The sequence below is a fragment of the Aegilops tauschii genome, chromosome 5 (assembly GCF_002575655.3).
Source record: "Aegilops tauschii subsp. strangulata cultivar AL8/78 chromosome 5, Aet v6.0, whole genome shotgun sequence".
NCBI classification, from domain to species: Eukaryota; Viridiplantae; Streptophyta; class Magnoliopsida; order Poales; family Poaceae; genus Aegilops; species Aegilops tauschii.
The window spans coordinates 57,147,086-57,173,682 of NC_053039.3; positions in this window are offsets into that span (position 1 = coordinate 57,147,086).

Sequence of the window (26,597 nt, forward strand, 5' to 3'; positions counted from 1 at the left end):
GAATGCAAATGCACATGGCAGGTTGTACTTGTGGAGATCCTCTTCAAGTTATGAAGACAATTCATCATGCATGGAAAAATATAACGAAGATAATGACATGCATAATGAAAAATGGACGTCTGCAGAATGACTTCGTGCGGGATTTATCGTCGCACATGTGGAATTTATCATCGCATCACATAGTTTGACAGAAACGGTAGTAGACGACCATCAGTTTTAAGTGTTACAACTCAAAAAACCAAATGTATCAAAAACGAGAGTTGTAAGCACTTGAAAAATTAGCAAACCACCCATAATGACCCGCTTGAAGACTATCAACTCATATGATTCTCCCCCTTTTGTCAGTAAGGACCAAAAAGGTTTGAAGACATAGAGCCTCTACTCGTTCCCTTGAGGAGTAGGAGATGATGCAGGGTCGACGGTGGAGTTCGGTGGAGCAGAGGAGCTTGGTGCAGTGTCGATGCGCGGCGACGCAGGTGTTGGCGAAGTGACATCATATTCATCCTCGATGACACTGGCATTTACAGTAGCTGCAGAAGAGGAGTAATCAGAGTCTTCAAGAGATGGAGTCCGACGCAGAACTGCATTCTTGGGAGGAGTTGAGTTAAACTTGTATCGCTCAGTGAAGCCATCCGCTCTAAGATCATCTTCAGAGTTCAGCAGTGTCAGACCCTTCCAAGATCGCCGACAGGCTTCATGGGAGACAAAAGCATTCTTGGTGGCAAGATTTCGAATGCGATTAACATCCACCAAGAGGCTTTGCATCTGACGCTTCAGCCAGTCATGATGCTTATCATGTTTCTGATGAAGAGCAACGATAAGCTCTCGATCATTTAGAACACGAGACCACTTCCGAGGCCTTTGAACAATGGTGCTTTCAGTGTGGGCTTGAAGAGGTGCACGCGTATTGCCAGCCAATGGATAAGCACGAGTAGCAGCATTGGGTACATGAAGACTTGGAATAGGCTGTGTGAAACTCTGATGATCTGCGTTGTGAAGATAAAGCGGCTCCTTTGCAGGCTCAGGGTAAATGGCATCAATTGACATATCAACCTCTGGCAGGAAGACGAGGTGGTTTCGCGCAGAGGGTTGATAGTTGGTAGTAGAGTGAAGCTTGATGAGGCGCATTACCCAAGGAGCATAAAATTTCAGACCAAAGAGATCAGAGCCTGATGCAGCAAGTTGACGGATGAAGAAATCTTGAGCATTGAAGCTAATGCCATTTAGAATGTAGAAGACCAATGTCTTCATTGAACCTTCAAGCTTTGCAACAGGAGAATGTCCTTTGACAGGCCAAAGAGTTCGCCTAATGATGTGATAGATGGTGCGAGGCAGATACTCGAGGTCTTCAACAAAGAACTCCTTAGGATATTCTGCATCTGGTGGCAAAGGCTTCATCATACTGAGCATCTGGCTCATATTTGGCTCAGGCTTCTGGAAGATGCTCCCCAAAGCATCACGGTGGAGCTGACAACCAGGTTCAAATAGGTCACCTGGAGTGGGCAGGGCAGTTAGCTCAATGATGTCGAGAGCTTTGGCTTCATGATGGACATTGCCTGTCATCCACTCAAGGATCCAGGTTTTAGGATCCCTGTTGTAGCCGCGAATGTGGAGAGTTGCATAAAACTGTAATAGAAGCTCTTCATTCCAGTGTTCCTTGTCGGTGACAAACTGCAGTAGGCCAGCATCTCTGAAGCAAACCAATGCTTCTTCTAAGCAGGGCAGGCCAGCAATAGCTTTAGTGTCTAGACGCATATGAGGAAATATGCGCCCTTGATTGTATAATACACATGAATAGTAGTTGCGCTGCTGATAGCTCCAGAACCGATCAGATGAAATGCGTGGTTTGGAATATGGGTTCTTGGCGCTGTCGAAGAAGGTGTTGTGTGCCCTGAAGCCATTCACATTGAACACACCAGGTGAGGTTGTGGTACCTGGGAATCTTGGCAGTCTGGGCTTTGGCTTCTGGACCTGAGGCCTCTGCTCCACATGATAATCAAATTGTGGCCCAGGAGTAGGAGGAGGAACCAGAATAGGCCATCTGACCATAACAGGCTGACCACGATCAAATGCCAGCTCGACAGTGTGAGGCCTTGGAGGAGGGACAGGAGCGTCGGCATTTTCATTGACATGCGCTTGAAGCTGCACAATGGCTTCTGGTGGAATTATGACTTCAGGCATAGCTTGTGCTTCAGGGGCCACATTGGCTTCAGATCCAACATTTGCTTCAGGTGCCATAGAGGAGTCAGCCGCTACATTGTCTTCAGCCATGACCACGTCATTGGCGTCAGCAATGTTTGTTGTAGCCGGCTGATCGTGTACTACCTCCTCTTCAGGAGCAGGAGGGTCAGGCACAGACTCATTCTCCACGAGAACATCTTCTTGGTTGGTAGGGGGTGTTGCAACTCGCTCTTCTTCATGTGGTGGTTCTGGATTGTCTTCAGCTGATGCAGCCGGATTATCTTCAGCCATTTTGGCTTCAGACTCGGAGACGTTGACAGTTGGAGTGGCATCTGGGAACACTTGACGTGCTACAGAGCTTTGGTGCACATCTCCTTCTGGAACGCTCGGAAGAATGACTTGTGGCCTTGGTCCTTTGCGAAGCCTTTTGAAACGAGGCGACGCCTTAGGACAGGGTGTGTGCTGGACCACATAGTCTTCATCAAGCCCTGGTGATGTGACTTGAGGTTGGGTGTGCTTGGTGTATCTTCAAGACTTGGTGCTTGTTGTCGGTGATCAGCCCACGATGCATCCTGAGCAATTGGCGTCAATGGACGACCAATGCTGATGAGCTCGCTGTTCGTGAGAACAGGCGATGATACCAATGGGTTCTCAATCTGAGGAAGAACTTCATCATCATTTACATTGTCTTGGGGACCAATGTCTTCAGCTGCGTTGGGGTCAGCAGCTGGTACTTCTTCATCTTCAGGAGCCTCTGTGGAAGCAGGCTCGTGAACTACAAGGCGACGCTCTTGGTGTGTAGAAGCTGGACGTGCAACTTAGAGAGGCTCGACAACAAGGGGCTCTGTGGGAGCAGCCCAATTCTTCTTTGTCTTCCTTTTCTTCCTGGACGAAGCATCATCAGAGGCATCTTTGTTTTTCCTTTTCCTGGCTTCGGCTTCAGCAGCCCTTGTCTTCTTCAGTTCAGAAGCGGTTGAGATGACCTTTGGCTCCGAGCCAGTCATGCTAGATGGGAAGACAATGATGGGCTCTTCACGCCTTGGAGCTTGAGCTAGAGTTGCACCTGGTTTCTTGGACTTCTTGGTCGGCCTGGCAGCCATTCTTGGGTCGATGCCAGGTCTTCCAAGGGCCTTGCGCTTCTCAGCTTCATTGTGAACTTGAACACAGTGACTGGCAGAGAGCTTTATCCGCTCCCGTGAGCCTTTAGCTTCTTCACGTTTCTGGTGAAACTTCTCCTTGAGGTCATGCAGCATGAGCTTGAAGCGTTGAACATCTGCCACACTGAGATTGGCCATGTTCCTCTTGAATTGAGCTTTCTCAAAATCAATCTTGTTTTTGAATTCAACAATCTTCTGAGCCAGAGCCAGCTCATTTGCAATGGCACTATGGAAAGAGACATTGATGCCAATAGGAAGTTCAAGATCATCAATGCTGACGTTAGGGTCGTTGAACCATTCATCAATGAAGTTATTCAAGATCTCAACATCAAAGAGAGGAATGTTGTTGAAGATTTCAGCTTGCTCCTTGCTCTTGATGAGCATCTCAAGAGCGTCATCACCAAGATCATCGTCGCTTGACAGGTCAATGGTGGCTTCCTCATTAGGCAGAATATCTGCAGGAGTCAGTTCGTGCCTAGAGCTCTTCATGGGCTTCTTCTTCTTTGATTTCTCTGTTCGCTTGGAGACACGAGAAAAATCTTCAGATCGCTCACTGTCTTCAGGAGGAGCAGTGGCCAAAGGAGTCACACGCGAAGCCTTTGGAGCGGCAGTGGGCTTTGAAGCCTTTGACTTCTTCTGCTTCTGGGGCTTCGGTGGTGGTGGAGCTTCATCTGTATCAGCGTCATCTACCGAGTGCTCCACAGCTGCTCCTTGCATAGCAATGTAGGAGAGAAGACCTCCCAGATCATAGAAGGGGGCAATAATATTTTGATCTCACGGGTGCCATCATCTCTTGGAGCAGCTGGACCTGGATTGAAGTTCAGACCCAGTGACTTCTTGTTCTTCTTAGCCGAAGCTTTGGCAAACTGGTAGTTGCACTTGAACAGATTGTCGTCACGACACCATAGCAGAGATGTGGGGTCGGTGTTGGCAGGTTGCGGTCCACGGACCATGCAAGGCTAAAAACCTTGAGCAATGGCTTCAACCTTGTTCTTGGGTTGAAGATTTCTATACAGAATATCACCCCAAGGACGCTTGATTGCATTGTTTTCAGCATACTCCTTGGTGACGAACCGGTACCCGAACCATTCTTCGGCCCAATATCTTCGAATCCATTGGATTCGTGTTTAGCGTTGGCCATAGGTTTCTTCAGGATCAGTTTTGTATAGCTCATGTAAATCATCTGGCAGATCTTTTGACATTTCCCCACGGCGTTGCCTGCCTTCCTTTCTCATAGACTTTTCATTAGCCATAGTATTCAGACAGAAAGGCTTCAGAATAGTGAAAGGCTTCTGCTTGCTGGTCAGACAGGAATTAGCTTCAGGCGAATGCACGTGATGCTGTAAGAACTCTGCAAATGAATGCAGACTATGAGAACCAAGGGATTCTCCCACGGACATGTACCTGTGACAGCATTAGAGATGCGAGGGAAGGGGAAGAGGTCATATGCATTCTCAGAAGATTTTGAAGATAAATCAGTTTGAAGACATTGACCTCATAGCGCGAAGACATTCACTTATTTGTTGAGAGTTGGTTCCATATTTGTATGAATCCAAGAATAGGTACAAGTGAGGAATCTAACTAGTTTTGAAGCATAAGTGAATATACTAGGCAGGATATGAGATGCAGACATGATAGATCCAGTTATGTGGGCTAGAAACCACTTTTGGTGAAAAGGATGGATCTAAACGAATCAGAAAGACAGTGAAAAGTAAATTTTAATTACCCCTTGAAGAACTGCTAGACGGAAGAGAGAGAGAGGCCGAGCAGTTCAATCTCCCGTGCCCTAACTTGGCGACGGAAGACACCTACGGCGGCGGCGGAGAAGACGAGGTCCGCGGCCGGCGTGAGGACGGCGTCGGTGAGGTCGCGACAGCTAAGCGCTTCGTCATCGGTGTCGTCGAGAGCTAGCGGTGGCACTAGGATTTGTGCGAGGTGGCGAGATAGGATAAAATATTTGACCACGACGAGATGTGTATTTATAAGGAAAGAGACAGGCCAGCACAATTACTCAGGTGCCTCTGGCGGTTCACATCTGAAGGACACGTGGCTTGCATGCAACTTATTTAGAGTTGCCCACGTTCCCACGCCCGCCTGGATTGTCGGGTGGTCGTTCCGGCTTCTCCGGATTTCAGGCAATAAGTATGAAACATTGAAGGTAGTTTTTATTTTTGTCTCTGTGTCTTCTGCTGACAAGGACGCAACGAAGACCTTTTGACAGTTTCAATAGAATGCATATGATTTGGATAGATAGAATTTGAGGTAGAAACATAAAAGGAGGTTAGGGTCCGATCACATTCACTTAGATCAAAAGATTCAAACATGAAGACATAGCTATAAGTGAATGCTGTAGAGGACAGAACACATACATATATAAGCTTCAGACTCATTCAACAATGTGAAGATAATCAAGAAATGAATCAATGTTGAAGACAAATCAAATGCAAAGACTCTGAAATCATAACACCAGATGAAACGCTCCAAACAAAAGTTTGGTGGTGGCGTTACCCACCGTATAGGAAGTATTAGACCCAGACACGGCGCACAATTATCGTGGTGCTCCAAAGTCAATTTCCACATTAATGTATTCACACTTAGAGTGTATGTCTTCATTGATTGAGGATATACGTTTCTTTGTGTGTTGCACATCTAAAACATCAATATGCATAAGCATTAGGATGTGTGTCCATTCACAGGACATTTGAGGATTCTAAGATATTTAGCTCACACCGCAACTTGCAAAATCTCTTCTCATCCAAGGGCTTTGTGAAGATATCTGCCAATTGCTCTTCAGTGTTGACGCGAATGATATCAATATCTTCCTTCATGACATGATCTCTGAGAAAGTGATGGCGGATCTGAATGTGCTTTGTCTTCGAGTGCTGAACTGGGTTGTTGGCGATCTTGATGGCGCTTTCATTGTCGTAGTAAAGTGGCACATGCTTCAGATTGATACCATAGTCCTTGAGAGTTTGCTTCATACATAGAAGCTGAGCGCAGCAAGATCCAGCAGCAATGTATTCGAATTCAGCAATGGAGAGTGACACACAGTTCTGCTTCTTTGAAGACCAAAAGACAAGAGATTGTCCGAGAAAATGACAAGTGCCTGATGTGGACTTGCGATCAACCTTGTCACCAGCATAATCAGCATCTGAGAATCCAACTAGATCAAACTCTGAGCACTTTGGATACCATAATCCTAGTGTTGGGGTGTAAGCCAAATATCGAAGAATTCGCTTCACAGCTAAGTGATGCGACTCCTTTGGTGCCGCTTGGATTCGGGCACACATGCAAACGCTAAGCATTATATCTCGCCTAGATGCACATAAATAGAGTAAAGAACCAATCATGGAGCGGTATACCTTTTGATCGAACTCTTTACCATTGTCGTCGGGACCCAATTGATGTTTGGTTGGCATTGGCGCCGTGTACCCCTTGCAATCTTGCATTCCAAACTTCTTCAGGCAATCCTTGAGGTACTTCTCTTGAGATATGAAGATGCCATTTCTTTGCTGACGATTTGAAGACCTAGGAAGAATTTCAGCTCACCCATCATGGACATCTGATACTGCTCTTGCATCATATGACCGAATTCATCACTGTACTTCTTGTTCGTGCAGCCGAAGATAATGTCGACTACATAGATCTGGCACACAAACAGTTCTCCATCATATCTCTTCGTGAAGAGAGTGGGATCCAGGGAACCAGGTTTGAAGCCTTTGCTCTTCAGGAAGTCTTTGAGTGTGTCATACCAAGCACGAGGTGCTTGTTTGAGGCCATATAGTGCCTTGTTGAGCTTTTATACCATGTCAGGATGTTTTGGGTCTTCAAAACCAGGTGGTTGTGCAACATACACTTCTTCTTCAATCTTGCCGTTGAGGAAAGCGCTCTTGACATCCATTTGGTACAGAAGAATGTTGTGATGATTTGCATAGGCTAGCAGAATGCGAATAGCTTCAAGCCTAGCCACAGGAGCAAAGGTTTCATCGAAGTCAATCCCTTCTACTTGGGTGTATCCTTGCGCTATGAGACGTGCTTTGTTTCTGATGACCTGACCATGCTCATCTTGCTTGTTGCGATAGATCCATTTGGTGCCAATGACATTGTGCTTGCGAGGATCAGGACGCTTCACTAGTTCCCACACATTGTTCAGCTCGAACTGTTGAAGCTCTTCTTGCATAGCTTGAATCCATTCAGGTTCCATAAAGGCTTCAGCAGCTTTCTTGGGTTCAGATATAGAAACAAATGCAAAGTGCCCACAGAAGTTTGCTAGTTGTGTTGCTCTTGAACGAGTGAGTGGACCAGGTACATTGATGCTATCAATTATCTTCTCAATCTGTACTTCATTTGCAACACGAGGATGAGCTGGACGAAGATTTTGTTGTTGACGACCATTGTCTTCGTGTTCAGCATTGGCTTCAGGCTGAGCAATGTCTTCAGGTTGAGTAGGTGCAGAAATGATGAGTTCTTCTTCAGCCTGTGCCTCTGAGGGTATGATCTTTCCAGTACCCATAAGCTTGATAGATTCACTAGGTGGGACTTCATCTAGCACATTTGGCAGGTGCTCTCTTTGCGAGCCATTAGTCTCATCGAACCGCACATCCATAGTTTCAACCACTTTATAGTGAAAGAGGTTGAAGACTCTGTAGGAGTGCGAATCCTTTCCGTAGCGAAGAATAAAACCTTCATGTGCTTTCAGTGCAAATTTTGAAGTGTGATGTGGATCCTTGATCCAGCACCTAGCACCAAATACACTGAAATAACTTACGTTTGGCTTCTTACCAGTCAGGAGCTCATAGGATGTCTTCTTCAGAAGCTTATGAAGATAAACACAGTTGATGACATGACATGCAGTATCAATAGCTTCAGGCCAGAACTTTCTTGGTGTCATGTACTCATCGAGCATCGTACGTGCCATCTCAATGAGGGTTCTGTTCTTGTGCTCCACGATGCCATTCTGCTGAGGTGTGTATGGAGCTGAGAACTCATGTGTGATGCCCAATGTATCAAGATAAGTGTCGAGGCCGGTATTCTTGAATTCTGTGCCGTTGTCACTTCTGATGTGCTTGATCTTGATGCCATAGTTCGTCATGGTTCGATTTGTGAAGCGTCTGAAGACATCCTGCACTTCATTCTTGTAGAGAATTATGTGAACCCATGTATATCTTGAGTAATCATCAACAATGACGAAGCCATAGAGGCAAGCAGTGGTAGTAAGAGTAGAGTAGTGAGTAGGGCCAAATAAGTCCATGTGAAGCAGCTCGAAGGGTTGTGAAGTGGTCATGATTGTCTTCGAGGGGTGCTTGGCCCTAGTCATCTTCCCAGCTTCGTAGGCACCACATAGGTGATCTTTCCTGAACTTGACGCCCTCGATGCCAATGACATGCTTCATCTTCGAGAGTGTACAAATTCTTCATGCCAGCATGCCCTAGACTCCGATGCCAGAGCCAGCACTCTGAAGCTTTTGCTAGAAGACATACGGCCAGCTGTGGTCCTGCTGAGAAATCTACCATATATAGATCATCTTTTCTATAGCATTCAAAGACTAGAGACTTGTCAGATTCCATTAGTACAAGGCAACGATATTTTCCAAATATCACAATCATGTTTAAGTCACAAAGCATGGAAACAGACATTAAGTTTAAACCAAGGGATTCAACAAGCATCACTTTATCCGTGTGTTGATCCTTTGAGATTGCAACTCTACCTAGTCCCAATACCTTGCTTTTACCAGTGTCAGCAAATGTGATGTGGCTCTTGTCAGATGGGCGAAGAGTTGAATCCATGAGAAGACTTCGATCACCAGTCATGTGGTTAGTGCATCCACTATCCATAATCCATTCTGAAGCACGAGGTGTCGTACCCTACAGTACAGTTAGGGGGATAGGCTTCACAGAGGGAAGTGTGAAGCATAAACATTTGACGCACAAGTGGATTATTAAAGCTCAGATCAAGGTTAGGATCAGCAGTGTAATTGTCAGTGGATCCTGGGACGAGATATACAATAAGACCATTTGGACATTTAGTCCAGCATCCCACAAGATGTTTTAGGTCCCCAGCATAAGCATCAAACGCCTTTGATTTCTGGCTAGAGACCTTTCCCTACAAAAGAGAATTAATTCTTCTTAACCACCCACATCTTTAGGGGTGGCTTAGAAGTAATGAGTCTAAGTGCAGCATCTGAGAATTTTGGCTTTGGAGCCCTAGCAGATAGCCTTGCAGGTGGAGAATAATACTCATAGGAATAAACAGAAAAGTTCTTAGTTTTATGAACATAGCGGTTCGACGCAACACGCTCATATTCATAAGTCTGAGCATGATTTCCCTGCAAAACATTGGCGTTAGGGTGACTCTGTTGAGTCCTCTGTCTGTATGAAGCCTTTGGACCAAGTGAAGCTTTTGGTCTTGGGTTTGTCTTCTTCGCCGATGGTGTCATGACGACATTCACAGGAAGACTGTCAAGATAACCTTTGGGTACCCAGATTTTCTTCAATGGTGGTCCATTCCTGCAGTTAGTACCAATATACCTGGCAAACACTTCACCATTCTGATTCTTGAACAGTTTATAGTTTGCATCAAAGGATTCATCAATGATAATAGGGTTAGCACAAGTGAAGCCAGATAAGGTGGAAGGATCTACTAGAGGGTCCTTTGCAGCAACCCACGTGGTTTTGGGGTACTGCTCAGGCTTCCAATAAGAACCATCAACATTCATTTTCCTCTCGAACCCAACACCCTCTTTTCTAGGGTTTCGGTTCAGCATCTGCTTTTTGAGGACATCACATAGTGTCTGATGCCCTTTGAGGCTTTTGTACATCCCTGTTTCAAGCAATGTCTTCAACCTAGCATTCTCATCAGCAATAGTAGCGGTGTCCTCAGTAGAGGGAATAGTTACCGCATCAACAATTGAAGATATTGCAACAGAAGCAGCAGTAGAACATTCAGCAATAGATACAGCATTATCATGCTCAAGGCATTTTAGACATGGTGGTTCAAATCCTTCCTGAGCGGAGCTGATCTGTTGGGCGCGTAGTGACATATTCTCTTTTTGAAGATCTTCATGAGCCGCTCATAAGTTCTCAAGTTCTTGCTTCCTTTGAAGATAATCATAGGAAAGCTTCTCGTGAGTCGTTGAGAGCGTTTCATGACGACTTTCAAGTTCTTCGTACTTAACATGAAGACTTTTGATGTCATCAATTAAGGACTCAGACTTAGTCATTTCTGCGTCCAATAGGTCATCGCTTCTGTCTAGCAATTTTTGAATATGTTCCATAGCATTTTGTTGTTCAGTTGCAATTTTAGCAAGTGTTTTGTAGCTAGGTTTGGATTCACATTCAGAGTCATCTTCACTTGATGTTTGGAAGTAAGCATCACGTGAGTTTACCTTGGCACCACGTGCCATGAAGCAGTAGGTGGGAGCAGAGTCATCCTTGTCATCAGCTTCAGTGTTGGTGATGGAGCCATTCTCTTCAGAGTTGAAGATAGACTTGGCAACATATGCAGTGGCGAGAGCCAGGCTTGCCACACCTAAATCGGACTCCTCCTCAGGCTCCACCTCTACCTCCTCAGAAGCAGACTCCTCCTCTGAATCCATTTCCTTGCCAACAAAAGCACGAGCCTTGCCAGATGAGTTCTTCTTGTGTGATGAAGACTTTGAAGATGACTTTGAGGATTTCTTCTTCTTCTTGTCATCAGAATCATATTCCTTGCTCTTCTTCTTTTTCTTGGTTTCATTGTCCCACTATGGATATTCAGAGATGTAGTGGCCAGGTTTCTTGCACTTGTGATAGTTTCTCTTCTTGTGATCAGAATTGGAAGCTTCATCATTTCTGGAGCTGGATCTTGAAGACTTCCTGAAGCCTTTCTTCTTGGTGAACTTCTGGAACTTCTTTACAAGCATAGCGAGTTCTTTCCCAATGTCTTCAGGATCATCAAAACAACTGTCAGATTCTTCTTCAGATGAGGAAACAACTTTTGCCTTCAAATCGCGATTTCGGCCATAGTTGGGACCATAGATATCTCTTTTCTCAGATAACTGGAACTCATGTGTGTTGAGCCTCTCAAGTATGTCAGATGGATCGAGGGTCTTGAAATCAGGGCGTTCTTGTATCATTAGGGCAAGGATATCAAATGAGCTGTCGAGTGATATCAAGAGTGTCTTAACAATTTCATGATTGGTTATCTCAGTGGCGCCGAGTGCTTGAAGCTCATTTGTGATATCAGTGAGGCGATCAAAGGTGTGTTGAACATTCTCATTGTCATTTCTCTTGAAGCGGTTGAAGAGGTTTCGAAGAACACTGATCCTTTTGTCTCTCTGGGCTAAGACGCCTTCGTTGACCTTGGAGAGCCAGTCCCAGACTAGCTTTGCAGTTTCCAGAGCACTTACTCGGCCATACTGTCCTTTGGTCAGGTGACCACAGATGATGTTCTTAGCAGTTGAATCCAGTTGAATGAACCTCTTCACATCAGCAGGAGTGATGCCTTCACCAGCCTTAGGAACGTCGTTCTTGATGACATACCATAGGTCGACATCAATGGCTTCAAGATGCATACGCATCTTATTCTTCCAGTAGGGATATTCAGTGCCATCGAAGACAGGGCACACAGCGGAGACTTTGATTATCCCTGCAGTCGACATAGCTAAAACTCCAGGTGGTTAAACCGAATCACACAGAACAAGGGAGCACCTAGCTCTGATACCAATTGAAAGAGCTTGTGACGACTAGAGGGGGGTGAATAGGCGATTTTTATAGAAGTCTTCAAAACACGAGGGTTTCGAAGACAAACAGCAAAGATAAGCCTATCGATATGCAGCGGAAGGTAGATTATCCTAAACAAGCCATAGTCATGCAAGTAATGAAGTGAAAGCACAAAGACTAATAGCAACTAGGTAGTATGGATCAGGATGGAAGATAATTATGAAGCCAATTGACAACAGTCTTCACACAGTGAAGTCAATTAGTTCAGGCAAGAAGGCAATGACTTCACGAAGACAAACAGCAAGTAAAGAGAGATATGAGATAGAACCAGTAGCTCGATGAGGACAAGGATTTGTTGGACCAGTTCCAATTGCTGTGACAACTGTACGTCTGGTTAGGGAGGCTGAGATTCAACTCAGAAGACTGTGTCTTCACCTTATTCCCCTTGAGCTAAGGACACCCAGTCCTCGCCTAATCACTCTGGTAAGTCTTCAAGGTAGACTTCCAAACCTTCACAGACTTCGTTCACCGGCAATCCACAATGACTCTTGGATGCTCAGAACGCAAGGCCTAACCGGCTAGAGGATTCACAGTCCTCAAGTGTAATAAGTCTTCAGGTCACACAGACAGAAAGACTTCAGTGATGCCTAACACTCTTTGGCTCTCGGTGTTTTGGGCAATGTCCTCGCAAGGATTGCTCTCTCAAAGGCTTCGAGGTGGGTTGCTCTCAAATGACAAAAGTCATGCACTAACTCTGTGCAGCCACCAATTTATGTTGTAGGGTGTGGGCTATTTATAGCCACTGGGCAACCCGACCTGATTTGTCCGAAATGACCCTGGGTCACTAAGGAACTGACACGTGTTCCAACGGTCGGATTTCAAACACACGCGGCAGCTGTCGGTGTCAAAACCGGTAGACCTCGGGTAGGGGGTCCCGAACTGTGCGTCTAGGATCGATGGTAACAGGAGACGGGGGACACAATGTTTACCCAGGTTCGGGCCCTCTCTATGGAGGTAATACCCTACTTCCTGCTTGATTGATCTTGATGAATATGTGTGTTACAAGAGTTGATATACCACGAGATCGTAATGGCTAAACCCTAGAAGTCTAGCCTATGCGAATAAGGTAATGAATCTGTCCCTATCCGGACTACTATCTCCGGTTTATATAGACACCAGAGATATCTAGGGTTACATGGTGTCGGTTACATAAGAAGGAATCTACATAGTCGGTAGCCAAGCTTGCCTTCCACGCCAAGGAGAGTCCAATCCGGATACTGGAATAGTCTTCGCCCTTCATGTCTTCATGGCCCATCAGTCCGGCCCAATGGATAACAGGCCGGACGCCCGAGGACCCCTTAGTCCAGGACTCCCTCAATAGCCCCCGAACCGGGCTTCAATGATGAGGTGTTCGGCGTCCAGATTGTCTTCGGCATTGCAAGGCGGGTTCTCCCTTCGATGACGTCCATGTAATGTGCTCGACCACGGATCCAATATTTCTCGCCTCGGCTCCTGCGCGTGTAATAACTCCGTCTTCCACGTGTCGAGAGAACGCGGAAGGCCAGGGTACCTTTTGCAAATAACACCTCGTTCCCTCATGGAAAAATGCCCATTTAAGGGGGGCTGGATCTTAGATCCGTTTGGCACCATTTGGAGAAAAATCCCCGAAGACTGCTAGGAGAAACCATTCCACCATAGCTAGCATTCCCAGCCCTTCTTCTCACCCAAGCCCAGAGAAAGGTGAGTGGGAGAGGTGCTCTGTGTCCTACAGTCAGCTGGAGGAGCTGCAAAGACAGGGCTTTCTTCCTCCCGCAGATCTGGTCTCCGTATGAGCAGGGCTTACATCCTTCACCAGAGAGTCCTAGGCGGAGAACGTCCCCAATCCATCCGAAGGGGAGCGGGTATGCTTCGTCCCTTATCTGTTGAGGGGCGTCAGATTTCCAATCCATCCGTTTCTTCGGGGGCTATTGGAGTACTATGGCCTTCAACTGCACAACTTTACTCCAGCCTCCATCCTGCATATCGCGGGGTACGTCGCTTTGTGCGAACTGTTCCTGGGTGTTGAAGCCCATTTTGAACTATGGAGAAAGCTTTTCTGTCTCGTCCCGCGCAATCACGAAGGGTCAATTTTCGAAGTGGGAGGAGCCGAAGTGTGGCGCATCGCTGGCACCGGATACCTGTCCGGCACGCCAAGGAAGGCGTCTGACGGGTGGCCATCTGAATGGTTCTATATCGAGGATGTCACACTCCCCGACCCCACTCAAAGGGGTCTTCCAGAATTTGCAAGAGTTCCGTTAAAGAAACGCTACAGTTGGCGCCCCAGGAGCCTTGAGGAGGAAGACAGCACGGAGATCCGGCAGCTCATGGGCAAGATAAGGACACATGCCCAGTCCGGACTGACAATAGTGGAGGTTGTGGCGACCTCTATAATCCGAGGGGTGCAGCCACTTCAATACAGAAGGATCCCCATGTGGGACTTCAACGGGGAGGATGACGCCTCCCGCTATGGCCGGAAAGGTCCGGATACCCCTGTCGCTCTGGCCAGAATACTAGCCGAACTGTTCAAGGGCGAAGAAGAAGAATTCCTTCGGATCAATCGCAGGGAGGGGTATTCGATGTATAATCCTCCCAACTGGGTGAGTCCTAACCCCTTTGCGTTTACTTTTGCTATTCTACGAGCCATTCTTTACGAAGCTCTCCCTTCATTTGTTTGCAACAGCACTGGCGAAGGACCACCGAGGGGCTACTCAGCCCCGCTCCGCAGCCAGAGATCCACGACCGGGAGTTAGATCCGGGATTTCAAGAAGATCCGGACATATTCGTGGTACTTGTGGAAGGAGTGTTTCACCAAGCGAGCTATGATGGCACAGAAGTGGCCATCACCACTGATTACCCTGGCCTTCTCCCGGCTTCCTGCGTAAGTTGTGAAAAAACTTCTCCCTCGAAGGGATTTTCCGTGCTTTGCTTGACTTGCCGTACTGTCTTATGCCTTCAGAAGCGCTCGGCGAGTCGGGCCACCCGGGGATTAAGCCAGGAAGAGCCGCCCCTGCGCCAAGCAGGGTATCCAAGAGGAAGGTCGGAGAAGACACGACTGGCCCTTCGACGAAAAGGTACTGATTCGAAAGTATATTTTAATAGTCACATCCAACTGTAACTTGCAAAAATTTTTTATGCCAGAAAAAGGGTTCGCCAGACTGCGCCCAGGGGTCCAGCCCATCGTGCTCCCGTCGGCCGGGATCAAAACCCCGTCAAGGAGACAGGAGTCGATATGAACACAACGTCGGATTATTCTTCCTCCGAGGGTTCGGAAAATATACCCATCACCAACTCGGAAGTAGAGAGCGCTATCAATCATCGACGCTATGGGGCTGTCTTATGAGACCCTCAGCTCTCGGAGGAGGCGTGTAAAGCCTTCCGTTCGGCTGACGCCTATATCCGGGCTTCCCGGGATGGGCTTAGCATAGCTACAAAGCAGTATTTAAAAGATGTGCAGGTGAGTTTTCTTTGTCCAAATAGGATAACCGTATATGTGTAGCCCCCGAGACTGAAAGCAGTTGGTACAACTGATTTAAGGATCGTTGTATACCCAGGTTCTTACTGAGAAGAACAACCTGCTAACCCAAGAGCTGGAAGAGTGTTGGACACAGCTAGATGCCGCTACCGCCGAACTAAAGAAGTGCAAGGAGGCACATGCGGGTAATATTTCCCGTCATAGATCGACGGTAATTAAAAAATCCTTAGCTTGTTGTAGTAATAATGTTGCTATCCTCATGATAGGGCCACCGGATCAATACGATCAAAAGCTGAGCGCTGCTCTGGAAGGAGAGAAAAAAGCAAAAAGGCAGCATGCTGCGGGCGAGCGTGTGCTGTCTCAAACCATTGCAGATAAAAACAAGCTTCAGGATGACAAGACCAGCTTAGGTGTAGAACTGAAAGATGTGCGGCTCCAACTAGCCGACTCCGTGAAGGAGAATAAGAAACTGCAAGGCAGCATATTCAGTATGTGTCCGGACTGACCGTGATAGGAGTTCGGGTGTAAATGGAACTGATATAACTATGATTGCAGGTATATTAACGGGCCGTCCCGAAGAGGAGGTGTCCAAGTCATCAATTGAGCTGCTGCAAAGGCTGTCTCGAATTCACGAGCAGGCTCGGCTGGCCATGCGGAGTGTTGCCAAGGCCCTATGGCCGTCTGTCTCCCCTCCAGGAAGTATGGAGGAGCTCGTAGAGCTGTTCAAGGGAGCACGGCGGCGCATCTGATTATGGAAAATATCGGCCTGCTGGGAGGGTGCGCGAGAAGCCTAGGCCATGGTGAAAACGCGATACACCAAGGCGGATCCTGATCACATGGCCCATGTCGGACCTCGAGGGTCAGATGGGGAAGAAGTTCCCATTAGTTTAGTATATGACCAAGTAGAGTTGGCCGCCAAATATTCCCAACAGGATTGTAAGTTAGACTGCCTGTTAGATGGTGTAGAGGAAGACATGTGTGAGTCCAAGTGACTATGTACTTTCCTCATCATGTGGAATTCTAGCGGAATTGTATATCGTTTGTCATGGAAGTCCTTTTCGCTTCAACCTCCGTACTCGATGGTGCGGAGTGTTTACGAATACCCTCGCGGCCGAATAGACTGGGGTATGCATGGAAAACTAGGCGTAGGGGTCATAGTTGCTTGATCAGACAAGTTGTATTCTGCTAGTTATGTTATATTACATTGAAATTGTAAGAAACATCTTCCAGGGAGAATAATTCCATTAAGGGTTCCTTTCCCTATGTATGCATGCATTAGTAGACATGTCCGAAAGGTGATGTAAAAATCACATTGTGTATAGCTTCTGGGAATTCACAATAAAGTGAGTGCGAAAAGTGTTTCTCATCCACCGACCGAATATTCCCTTAAGAACTCTAGCTTTCAGCTTCACCCAGTCTGAGGTACACATCTAGATGACCCGGCAGTAACAATCACAGAGGTGCTCCCTTTACCACCTAGCCGAACAATCGGGAACGTAGGGGTAAGCACAGGAGCTAGGCAACCCAGCTTCGCCAAAACTAAAGTCATATCGATGCATATAATGGTGAAGAAAAAGGACATACGGGGAAAACGCGTATGTGTCACGAGCTGGAAGCTCTGAAGGTAATATTAACAAGCTTCTGTTAAGGAAGCCCCCAGGTATAATGAGCGTACATATATAAAGATGCATACGTCGGTAGTGTTCGGTCAAGCCGAATAAAAGCTCTTAAAGCGAAAGAAAAAATAAGGTGTGTAAAGGAGGGAAAGAGTTATAGAAACAATAGGGGAGGAGGAGACTAACACAGGGTTCGGCGCTAGGCATAGAACCTTCGGAGTCTGACCGCGTTCCAGGGGTTCGGTTCTAGGTGATTATCTGATGCGTTGCGAAGACGGTACGCTCCTCCGGTAAGGACTTCGTCGATGATGAAGGGACCCTCCCATTTGGGCTTGAGTTTGTCTTTTTTCTTCTCCGGTAAGCGTAGAACGAGTTCGCTAACATTGTAAGTCTTGGCCCGTACTTCTCTGCTTTGATACCTCCGAGCCTGCTGTTGGTAAAATGTTGAACGAGCTTTGGTGACGTCGCGCTCCTCCTCCAGGGCGTCTAGGCTGTCCTGCCGATCCAACTCGGCCTCTTTCTCTTCGTACATACGCACTCTAGGTGAGTCATGTATAATATCACATGGCAACACAGCCTCTGCACCATACACCATGAAAAAGGGTGTGTATCCGGTAGTTCGGTTGGGCGTGGTCCGTAGCCCCCAGAGGACGGAGTCGAGCTCCTTGACCCAGTGCTTGTCTGATTCCTTCAAGGACCGCACTAGTCTGGGTTTGATGCCGCTCATGATGAGACCATTGGCTCGTTCGACTTGACCGTTGGTTTGCGGGTGGTAGACAGAGGCGTAATCAAGCTTAATGCCCAGTTTGGCGCACCGGGTTTTGACCTCATCAGCCGTGAAATTGGAACCGTTGTCGGTGCTGATACTGTGCGGGACACCGTAACGGTGCACCACATCAGATATGAATGCGATCACCGGTCCGGACTCGGTCGTCTTTACTGGTCTAGCCTCTATCCACTTGGTGAATTTATCCACCATGACCAGCAGATATTTTTTCTTATGGCTTCCCCCTTTAAGGGGTCCGACCATGTCCAAGCCCCAGACCGCAAAGGGCCATGTAATGGGGATTGTTTGCAGGGCGGTGGGGGCATGTGGCTTTGGTTGGTGAAGAGTTGGCATCCAACGCAACGCTGGACGAGGTCTTGCGCGTCTGCACGGGCCGTGGGCCAATAAAATCTTGTACGGAAGGCCTTGCTGACAAGTGCCCGAGCTGCGGCGTGGTGGCCGCCGAGACCGGCATGAATCTCTACCAAAAGTTGCCGCCCCTCCTCCTCGGAGATGCACCTTTTAAGGACTCCGGTGGTACTTTTCTTCTAGAGCTCTCCTTCATGAACTTTATAGGCCTTCGAACGCCGGACAATGCGGCGGGCCTCGTTCTGATCTTCTGGGAGCTCCTTCCTACTAAAGTAGGCCAAGAATGGTTCAGTCCATGGGGCAATGACTGCCATAATGAGGTGGGTCGATGGTGTTATTTCGGTGGCTGAGCCTCCGATGATATCGGCGTGTTCGGTATCGATGTTTGACTCCGGAAGAGGACTGTCATTGCTGTCTCCCCCTAGCCACACCACGGATGGCTTAAAGAGTCTTTCGAGGAAGACATTAGGTGGGACGGGGTCGCGCTTAGCGCCGATGCGAGCAAGGACGTCTGCCGCTTGATTACTTTCGCGGGCGATGTGGTGAAATTCGAGCCCCTCGAACCGGGCCGACATTTTTAAGACGGCGTTGCGATAAGCTGCCATCTTTGGATCTTTGGCATCAAAGTCTCCGTTAATTTGCGAGATGGCGAGGTTTGAGTCCCCGCGTACCTCCAGGCGTTGTATGCCCATTGATACGGACATCCGAAGGCCATGTAGCAGGGCCTTGTATTCGGCTGCGTTGTTGGAGTCTGTGTATAGTATTTGGAGTACATACTGGACGATATCTCCCGTGGGGGATGTTAATATGACGCCCGCTCCCAGCCCCGCCAACATTTTGGAGCCATCAAAATGCATGACCCAGTTGGAGTACGCACCGTACTCTTTAGGGAGTTCGGCCTCTGTCCATTCAGCGATGAAGTCAGCCAGTACTTGGGATTTAATGGCTCATTGTGGTTTGTACGTGATGTCGAATGGGAGGAGCTCTATGGCCCATTTGGCGATCCGCCCGTGGCGTCCCGGTTGTTGATTATATCATTGAGGGGCACTTCAGAAGCCACCGTGATCGAACACTCCTGAAAGTAGTGTCGCAACTTGCGAGATGCCATGAAGACTGCATAAGCTATCTTTTGGTAGTGAGGGTACCGGGATTTGCATGGTGTGAGGACGGCGGATACGTAGTATACCGGCTTCTGGAGTGGAAATTTGTGTCCGTCCTGTTCTTGCTTGACAATGAGTGCGGCACTCACCACCTGGTATGTTGCCGATATATATAGGAGCATTGGTTCGCTGACGTTTGGTGCGGCCAGGATTGGGTTGCTTGCCAAAATGGCTTTTATTTCTTCCAGTCCGGCCGTCGCCGTGTCTGTCCACTCGAAGTTATCGGTGCGCCGTAAAAGGCGATAGAGTGGCAGTGCCTTTTCTCCCAGTCTGGAGATGAAGCGGCTTAAAGCTGCCACGCTCCCAACGAGTTTTTGGACGTGCTTGAGTTCGGTTGGCGTAGCCAATTCTGATAGAGCTCGGATTTTGGCTAGATTTGCTTCAATTCCTCTGTTGGAAACGATGAAGCCCAGCAGTTTTCCGGCGGGGACGCCGAAGACGCACTTTTCCGGATTAAGCTTGATGTCGTATGTGCGGAGGTTGTCAAATGTGAGATGCAAGTCGTCTATTAGTGTGTTGACGTGTCTAGTTTTGATGACAACGTCGTCCACATAGGCCTCCACTGTTTTGCCAATCTGTTTCTCGAGACATGTTTGGATCATGCGTTGATATGTGGCGCCGGCGTTCTTGAGCCCGAAAGGCATTGTATTGAAGCAAAACGGCCCGTACGGTGTAATGAATGCTCTTGCGGCTTGATCGGATTCCTTCATTTTGATTTGATGGTATCCGGAATATGCATCAAGGAAGCACAGCGAGTCGTGTCCTGCGGTAGCGTCAATGATTTGGTCGATGCGGGGGAGGGGGAGGGGTTCCTTAGGGCAAGCCTTGTTAAGGTCATTGAAATCGACGCACAGGCGCCAGGATTTATCCTTCTTTGGTACCATGACCAAGTTTGCCAGCCAGTCCGGATGTTTGATGTCTCTGATGAATCCGGCCTCGATGAGTTTGGCCAGCTCTTCCCCCATAGCTTGTCGTTTGGGTTTGGAAAAGCGCCGCAGTGCTTGTTTGACCGGTTTGAACCCCTTCAGTATGTTGAGGCTATGCTCGGCCAACTCACGCGGGATTCCCGGCATATCCGAGGGGTGCCAGGCGAATATATCCCAGTTTTCGCGCAGAAATTCTCGTAGTGCGGCGTCGACTGTAGGGCTGAGTTGCGCTCCGATAGATGCTGTTTTCTTCGGCTCCGTCGGTTGGACATGGAATTTGACTATTTCTTCTGCCGGCTTGAAGGAAGTGGATTTGGGTCGTTTTTCCAGGATCACATCATCCTTATCCACTGTGGAGCGTAGTGTGGTTAATTCCTTGGCCGCGAGGGCTTCGGATAATGCCTCAAGTGCAAGGGATGTGGTTTTGTTCTCGGCGCAGAGTGCTATATCCGGATCGCTGACGAGGGTGATTATCCCATTAGGCCTGGGCATTTTTAGCTTCATATACCCATAATGAGGTATAGCTTGGAAGCGCATGAAGGCCTCCCGCCCCAACAGGGCGTGATATCCACTGTTGAAAGGGGCCACCTAGAAAGTTATTTCTTCAGACCGATAATTGTCTGGCGTGCCGAATACCACATCAAGTGTAATTTTTCCCGCACAACGCGCTTTCCTACTGGGGATGATACCTCGAAAGGTTGTGTCGCTTTTCTCGATGCGGCTCCTTTCTATTTCCATTTTATGTAGTGTGTCCTCGTAGATGAGGTTTAGTCCGCTGCCGCCGTCCATGAGGACCTTTGTAAGCCGAAAACCATCCACGATGGGACTGAGGACTAATGCGGCTGGTGCTCGGACTGTTCTGTATTTGGGTTCATCACTGGCATTAAAGGTTATGGCCGTGTCGTTCTAGGGATTGATTGCGGCTATCTGGCAGACTTCGGCTAGATCGCGCCGTGCCCTTTTGCACTTGTTGTTTGAAGCGAATATCTTGAAGACTGACAATACTCTTGTGTCGTCGTCTTCTGGAGGGTGCTGCTCTGGGGTGTCCTTGGTAAGGATGACCTCGCCGCTCTTGGCTACCTGCCGAAGTATCCAACATGCTCTGAGGCTGTGGGTTGCCACGGTATCTGGCGTCGTGTATATTTTGCATGGGCCATCGAGCCATCCCTCCAGGACGGTGCCATGTGGCGTAATGGATTTATGTTTTTTGACTATTGGGTGGGGCATGCCACGGGGGCACGCCCTTTTCACCTGTAAGGGGATTTGAGATGGTTCCCAGGCAGCTGACTGAGTTTTCCAAGCGCTTTCCATTGCGCTGTACTTTTGTACGATGGTTGCTAAATTAGCAAACTTTGATATGTGGCGGCGATTCATAGCGTTAAGGATACCTTCATCCGCACAGTTGTTGCGGAATAATGCTATCGCGCCTTCGTCGCGGCAGTCTTTTACTTTGTTTTTGACAAGGAGGAATCTGTCCCAGAAGTGGTGGACCGTTTCCTGAGACTGTTGTCTGATGCTTCTGAGAGCGTCTATGTCTGGGTGGGTGGGTGGAATTAGATCCGAACCCTGTCCCGACTATAATTTGGATCCAGAGTTTGGAGAGTTACCAGGCCTAACAGTTCGGTCTCCGGGGTATGGGCCGATTTTTTAGGCTCGCTACCCAGCTCTATGTCCGGAGGACGACACACGCCTTCCTGCCAGAGAGTATCCGGCTCTTCCAGATCGGAGATCTGAACACAATTCGTCTTCAATGTGGCTGAAGAGTTGTCCCGCTCCTCAACTACCGCTAACTGGTGGGTGATCGGCGGAGTTTTAATTTCTCTCTGGTCGGGTTTAGGCCCGACTCGATCGTAGTCCGTGGCGACCCCCAAGGCGGCCATGAGATCCAGGAGTTCGTTCAACGACGATAACTCCGTAGGATCCATCCGGGCGGAGTATTCGGGATTAACACGGAGGCGATATTCGATGACTTGGGAGGTCACCATTGGCTTTAGGGCCGAACTGACGGTCATGACGAAGCTGCCCAGCCGGAGGGTTTGGCCTGGGGCCAAAGTTCCTCCAGAGATGATATTATCCTTGACAACAAGGCGAGCCATCGATCCTTTGGCGACGGCACAGTGGAACTCTCAATGAAAGCACCAATGTCGGTGTCAAAACCGGTAGATCTCGGGTAGGGGGTCCCGAACTGTGCGTCTAGGATCGATGGTAACAGGATACGGGGGACACAATGTTTACCCAGGTTCGGGCTCTCTCTATGGAGGTAATACCCTACTTCCTTCTTGATTGATCTTGGTGAAGATGTGTGTTACAAGAGTTGATCTACCACGAGATCGTAATGGCTAAACCCTAGAAGTCTAGCCTATGTGAATAAGGTAATGAATCTGTCCCTATCCGGACTACTATCTCCGGTTTATATAGACACCGGAGATATCTAGGGTTACATGGAGTCGGTTACATAAGAAGGAATCTACATAGTCGGTAGCCAAGCTTGCCTTCCACGCCAAGGAGAGTCCAATACGGATACTGGAATAGTCTTCGGCCTTCATGTCTTCATGGCCCATCAGTCTGGCCCAATGGATAACAGGACAGACGCCCGAGGACCCCTTAGTCCAAGACTCCCTCAGCAGCTTTACTTGGGCTACAAGTAAAGCTGACTTATCTAGCTCTGGATAAGATTTGCTCTCATTGTCTTCGCTCGAAGACATAGGATTTGGTTGAGCATCACTTCAGTCATCTGACTTAGTTCACTTGGACCCCACTTAACAGTGTGGTGGTTCCTATGACTCAACAAAGAAGAAAAGGAACTACGGAACAACTATGTCCTCGCATTCCATAGTCTTCACATGAATGTCTTCTCATGTCATAGTCTTCGTTGTGAATGTCTTCAGAGACCACCATTGTCTTCAATGTCTTCATACATTTTTAGGGGTCATCTCTGGTAGGTAAACCGAATCAATGTGGGACTACTACCTGTGTTATTCTGCAATTCTCACAAACACATTAGTCCCTCAACCAGGTTTGTCGTCAATACTCCAAAACCAACCAGGGGTGGCACTAGATGCACTTACAATAACACCTCATATCACTTAGCGGCCTCACGCACGGTATTCCCACGGGTGTCGCCTTACCAGGCTCGGGACCGTTTGCGCCTTTTGGCTCTATATGATAGTGTCGCTAGCATCCATATGACAAAGAACCCGGGCCGACATGACTAGTCGTGAACCCAAAGTGGCACTAACTTACGGGGACAGGCATACATTAAACAACATCGAACATGTCGGTCATCAGCGTCTGAATCCGGGCTGTAGCAACTGGGCTAACTGGACTCCGGGAACCCGGGCTGTAGCAGGCTAGCAGGACTACGGAAGTCACCGCGTGACATTTCCCCGAAGGGACAGACACAGGAACGAAGTGAATCACATGCCGGCCAGTTTAAGTGTTCTGGAGCAGTAGTAACTGGGCTAGCTGGACTCCGGTTAACCGGGCTGTAGCAGACTACCATGGCTCAGTGGAAGCACCAGACTACATTTCCCCATAAGAGAGGCTACCAAGGATAAACAACTAGGTTGTCGGATCCCACACATACCAAGCATTTCAATCATACACACAATATGCTCGATATGTGTAAATACAACATGGCATCACAACAAAACTCTATGACTCAAAGTATTATTCATAAGGTTCCGAAGATTCAGATATTATAAACATGGGTCTCATGACCCAGCATTCAAGTCATACAAGCAATAGCACTAGCGGAAGCTTAACTTGTCTGAGTACAGGCAACTACAAAAGGAAAAAGGTTGAGAAGCCTGACTATCTACAAGACCCTGCCGAGGGCACAATAACGTAGCTGAGGTAACAAGCTAAACGTCGAAGTCCACACGGAACTACTAGCAAGACGAACGTCTCTCTGCAAATACATAAAAGAGGCAAACGTGAGTACAAATGAACCCAGCAAGACTTACATCAGAACTAGCTACATATGCATCAGTATCAACAAAGGGGTGGTGGAGTTTAACTGCAGCAAGCCAGCTTTGACTCGGTGGCTATCCTGAACTATGACTGCAAGTAACTCTTTTGAGGTGGCGCACACGAGTCCACATATTCACCATATCAATACACCACTATGGATCCGCTCCCGTCTCCCTACGAGAACGCCATCCATAGCACTCACGCTTATCTTGCGAGTTTTAGAGTATCCACTTTCACCTGTCTATGAACTGTACAGGCAACCCAGAGGTCCTTTACCGCGGACATGGCTATTCGAATAGATGATGTTAACCCTGCAGGGGTGTACTTCTTCACACATGTTTCCACCACTTAGCGTCTGCACACGACATGTGCTCGGCAGACTTCAAGCGAAAGCCGACGTGGGTGTAGACCACGACCTGACTAACCACACAAGTCTCTAGTCCAGGTTTATCGCCTATTCAGGTTCCATCCGAAGGGAGTCCGGTTGAGGTTTCCACTTATGGCCCCGAACGATGTGTGCAGGGTTCCCGAGACACCAAACGGGCGACTCGGTACACCGTGCCACGTGCCTACCGCATCACAGCCCACCCCTTGGGTCAGTGCTGCGCACGGCCTCCAGCATACTACAAACACCAGAAACTACTTGCAACTCCTGGACAGAGGACAAGGGGGTTAATAAGTCGAGCGGGGTCATATTTCAGGGCCCACCATGTGGATGTAGCTGTTCATGGATCACAAACACAGAACTCAGTTCCTGAGGGCGCCTTCAATGAGACAACCCACCATGTACTCCTACATGGCTTCTCACCGATACCTTTACCAAATCGTGTTCATCCCCGATTCATCAGTAGGACATGTTCACACATTCCAATTCATCCCCGATGAATCAGACCTGACTCAACTCTAAGCAGTAGCAGGCATGACAACAAGCATGAATGAGTATGCACATCAGGGCTCAAACAACTCCTACTCATGCTAGTGGGTTTCATCTATTTACTGTGGCAATGACAGGTCATGTAGAGGAAAATGGGTTCAACTCCTGCAGCATGTAACAGTTGAATCGTTCTTGTCCTAATGCAGGAAAAAAGAGCAGGAGCGAGAGAGTGGGATTGTATCGGAATGAACAAGGGGGTTATGCTTGCCTGGCACTTCTGAAGATAGTATAGTTCTTCATCGGTGTCATCAAACTCATCGTCGGAACCACGTCTAGTGAGAGGGGACAACACCGGCAAACAGAGAAGCAGCACAATCAATGCGACAGTATGATGCATGATCATGACATGGCAATATGAAGTTCATTGAGCTAATGCAACTAGCAACACCATAGCCTCTCCGATGATGTGTGAGTAGTTTACCTCAAACCTTCGAGCCTATTGTTATTAGCTAGATGTCTTCTTCTCTCTCTTTGGATCTCAATACAAAGTTGTCCTCGATTCTCTTGGAGATCTATTCGATGTAATCTTCTTTTGCGGTGTGTTTCTCGAGATCCGATGAATTGTGGGTTTATGATCAAGTTTATCTATGAACAATATTTGATTCTCCTCTGAATTCTTTTATGTATGATTGGTTATCTTTGCAAGTCTCTTCAAATTATCAGTTTGGTTTGGCCTACTAGATTGATCTTTCTTGCAATGGGAGAAGTGCTTAGCTTTGGGTTCAATCTTGTGGTGTCCTTTCCCAATGACAGTAGGGGCAGCAAGGCACGTATTGTATTGTTGCCATCGAGGATAAAAAGATGGGGTTTATATCATATTGCTTGAGTTTATCCCTCTACATCATGTCATCTTGCCTAATGCGTTACTCTGTTCTTATGAACTTAATACTCTAGATGCATGCTGGATAGCGGTCGATGTGTGGAGTAATAGTAGTAGATGCAGAATCATTTCGGTCTACTTGTCGCGGACGTGATGCCTATATACATGATCGTGCCTAGGTATTCTCATAATTATTCGCTTTTCTATCAATTGCTCGACAGTAATTCATTCACCCACCGTAAATTATGTTATCTTGAGAGAAGCCACTAGTGAAACCTATGGCCCCCGGGTCTATTCTCTATCATATAAGTTTCTGATCTACTTTTATTCTGCAATCTTTATTTTCCGATCTATATCATAAAAATACCAAAAATATTTATATTACGTCTATCATATCTCACTGTTGCAAGTGGCCGTGAAGGGATTGACAACCCCTTTATCGCGTTGGTTGCAAGGTTCTTATTTGTTTGTGTAGGTATGAGGCGA